Raw genomic sequence first — 4,306 nt, 5'->3', positions numbered from 1 at the left:
TACCTTTTCACGAGAATTGTCATTTAAAAAAAACATTCTGTTATTAAGTATTTTATCTACGTCAACGTTTAGTTCTACATAATCATTCATTAGTATTTTAATTCGTTTAGAAGAGACTGGTTATCTTGGCAAACCCATAGCATATCCTCGTCTTCTTACGCCGATTGTAAGATCATATCCACGTGATCAATCAGTACGTTACTATTTTTTTTTTTGATATAATTAGGTGGACTAGCAAATAAGCCACCTGATGGTAAGTGGTCACCACCTCCCATAGACAATGGCGTTGTAAGAAACATTAATCATTCCTAATATCGCTAATGCGCTACCAACTTAAGGAACTAAGATGTTATGTCCCTTGTGCCTGTAGTTACATTGCCTCACTCACCCTTCAAACCGGAACACAACAATACTGGTATTACTGATTCGCGGTAGAAAATCTGATGAGTAGATGGTACCTACCATCATAAAAAGTCATAACTTTCACCACTCATTACTCATAAAACAAACCGCCATAACTTGAAAGTAAATTTATCATGAAGATAAATTATTGTCCAGCGAATTCTGAACTTTACTCAACAATATTGGTAAAGAATCGATAGATTTTATCTTGTTTCATCTAGACGATACTAATAACAAACCCTAACGTGTTTGATTTTAGTTTAAACTTATGGTTTAGTGTAATCTCCCTTGGTAAGTATTAAACATTAAAGTTTCTATACAACTATAGTTAATATAATGTAGGTATATGACCCTCAAATTATTTGGCTTGTCGGAAATTCAGGGCCGGACCGTAAGTTTAGGGGCCTTGGACTAACACTACTCAGGGGCCCACCTACGACATATGAACGTAGCCATGAATTGAATTAATTGAATGAATTGATTGCAGGACTCGCAGAGCTGAAAACCAGATCAGTTTAATTTAATAAATTAATGGATTTTTTCGTACTATCGTCTATTTTTGACTTTGACTGGACTTAGCTGGGGCCTCCTTGAATCCACGGGGGCCCTGGGCTGAAGCCCAAAAACCATATGGTAGATCCGGCCCTGCGAAAAATGGTCTACCGGATTACCAGAGGGAGGGAATAGACACTGCACCTGTGCCTTTGTGTCGGAACACCCATTGGTAGGCTATTACATCTAGTTAGCTAATTCTAATAATAGTTTAACTATGTACATAGTCTAATACAATGAAGTAACGTGAACTATTTACATACGTTATTTATTTTAGAGGTATTATTAGGTAAAATTTCATCGAAATTGATCCAACCAAATCGTTTAGAAATCGAGTTACATACTATTACGAAGTAGTACGAAAGATTTATACTATCTATGTATTAAGACAAGTCAAATTCTAATGAAAATAATTTAAATAAAAGAAATACATAACCTTTTTATTTATTTTTTGTTTAATAGTATATTTTATTTACGTGGTAATTTGAGATGAACTTTGTCTTTTAGAACTACATTGTATTTTTATAACACGTTTTTACACTAGTAGCGCCATCTAGTTGAATATATAGAAAATTCTATATGATGTCTTATTACTTGGTCAGAAAATAATTATTTTTTCTTTTTTTATTCAATGAATATTTATATATAATTTATATTTAAATTTACCGATAGTTTTAAAGAAATAAAACTACCTTAATGCTAAGTCCTTCTAAATCCTAACTGTACCCGAACTCAAGACGAAAAGATACTTGAAAATGGCAAAATTGGCGAGTCGAGTGCGCTAGTACGCAAGAGGCAAACACATTTGAGTGTTTCCCGACCCCGACAAATTGCCTCTCGAGGCGCTAGCCGACCTGGGACGGAGGGGTCTAATAATTTAGTCCGGTTACCGATTTAAACGCTTAGTACTTTAGTTACTATGTAGTTATAGTTAATAGCTTATTAATATCCTTCGTTGCTTAGAACAGAAAGGTAACGAGTTAAAATATTATAAATTAAATGAGGATTACTAGTAAAATAAGAAAAAGCAATACCTTAATGTTTTTGAATGCATAACCTAAAAAACGAATGTCTATAAAATTTAGTACTCTCTTATTCGTTTCAATATATTTTTATATTATAATAAAATATGTAATTAATTTAAACATTAATAATACTTTAACATTAATTGTGGGATTAATAACGGATATTTTTATTTACGTTAACAGCGCCATCTATGCAACAACTGCTACAACTGTTTGCTATTATTACAAATTGTCGAGACTGTTAGTTTGAGTTTTACATAAAAAGCATAGATGCCGCTGAAAAATATATATTAGAAAATTAAAATTTCAATCTTGAAGTGTTTTATTATCTGCAAATCTATTCAAAATATTATGAATTTCCTATATATTTTTACTATTAGAATTCCATGTTCATTGTAAATAACTGACTTCCAATTAAATTTACATTTAAATCCATTAGAACTCTTTAAAAATATTGTGTATCTGTTTTAAAGTAAAATTAAGTAAAAATAATTAAATTAATATATTAAATAAAATATTTAAAAAAAAAATCAATAATCATAAACTGTATACATCATTTTCGTTACAAGTTCACAAGGACCGTGTGGCCTAATGGATAAGGCGTCGGACTTCGGATCCGAAGATTGCAGGTTCGAGTCCTGTCACGGTCGTATCATATCTTTTTGTATTCGTAATATTTATTACTTTATATTGTAAATATATATCATGTTTATCTCTGCTATTTACCCACAATTTCTTTTTATCTCTGTTTCTTCCCTGTACCTTAAGGTTGCTAGGAAGAGACCGCTCTTTTAGGGATAAGGCCGTCTCTTGTGCATCTCATTTGAATGTGACTTATGTACGTGTTTATTGGTGTACAATAAAGAGTATTTTGATTTGATTTATATTTTTAGAGATTCATAGTTACTGGTTCTGGTATAAATTAATGTGACTATCAAATTAGAAATTAAAACTGTCAATTTAATTAGTTTAAGAATTATTAATTGTATATAGACATACTTAACACTTGCTATTCTTACTAGAAGTTGACCTATTGCTGGTATTAGTAATGAGGAAGAAAAAAATAATAATTTTGTTTTATTGTTTTTTATCAAGTACAGGTACAGTACAAAAACTTAGCAACTTTTTTTTCACTGACATAAACTAGAGAAATGATCTTTCATTTTTTTTAATTAGTTTCGTGAGAATTATTATTAGTTGCTCAATTGATAACTATGTTGATACTGGTGGCGTAAAATAACATCTACTGTTAATACCTTTTTAAAGAACTGAAAAAATAAGACAATGAATAAAATGTAATTTCTCCATCGCTAGGGTTTTGACAAAACAATGGTAGTCACAATGCGCCCTTTGCTTTTTCGAAATAAATCGTTTTTGTGTTCCATAGACACTTACTTTACATGCTTGCTTCAATTAGTTCGTTTTAATTAAAATAATTTGTGGCGACTGCTTCCAACTTTCTTGATATGAGAACAATCTAACACAAAAAAAATCAAATATTAATATTTTTTTTTTTTAAATACTATTGTAGAAAGATAAAAAGAGAAACAACATTTAATGTTTATTTATTAACAATGTCTGTTCCTAAATCACAAGATACTTTATACTTTACTTTATACAATTACGAGATTGATAATATTTTTCATAATTATATTTTTTATAAATTAGTTGTCATGTCACTGCGCGTTCGATGACGGTTGATGCGCGGAATTCAAATTAAAGAATAATACATTTAGATTTTAAAAAAATATTAATTTGGTGAGACACAACGTGTATTAAAATAAGGATGACATTTTAAAATAAATTATAACTAAAAATTAATTAAACGGAACGAAACCTCATCTCATAATTTATTAAAAAAATTACATCGTCTTATTTTTTTTAACTAAACTATAATAATAATAATACAGTCTCACGTACATTTTATATAGTAGCGCCACCTATGTGAGTTTATTCAAACTATGTTACAAAATTGAGTAACAGCACAGTATTGTTTTACATTAAAACAAATGGTGTCGCCACTTATTAAAAAAAGTAAGGAATTTAATGTTATTTACTACTCGTCAAATGTATTTCAAATTAATACACACTTATTTTACAGGATGCATACTGAAGATAAAAAAAGGTGCTGAAAAGGTAAAAAACGAAAATTGTTTTTGTTTTTAAAATGATTTAGTAGGTTGATATTATTTTATTGAACAAAATAACAATTTTAATGACAAATGCAAATATTATATTATTGTATATGTTTCTTATTTAAAATAGTAAATATGTTACGAAGACAGCGACATCTATGATGTACTACAAAGACGGTTGATAATATTTAT

General features: G+C 29.4%; 1 non-coding gene across 1 annotated transcript; it reads left to right on the top strand.

Moving 5' to 3' along the window:
* Nucleotides 1–2,556: 2,556 nt before the first annotated feature.
* On the top strand, nucleotides 2,557–2,629 carry Trnar-ucg (transfer RNA arginine (anticodon UCG)). Its single transcript has one exon. It is a non-coding gene; the product is annotated as a tRNA-Arg (tRNA).
* Nucleotides 2,630–4,306: the final 1,677 nt, after the last annotated feature.

The sequence above is a fragment of the Vanessa tameamea genome, chromosome 4, assembly GCF_037043105.1.
Source record: "Vanessa tameamea isolate UH-Manoa-2023 chromosome 4, ilVanTame1 primary haplotype, whole genome shotgun sequence".
NCBI lineage: Eukaryota > Metazoa > Arthropoda > Insecta > Lepidoptera > Nymphalidae > Vanessa > Vanessa tameamea.
The sequence above is the reverse complement of the archived record's forward strand: the minus strand, read 5'-3'. Positions and strand labels throughout refer to the sequence as shown.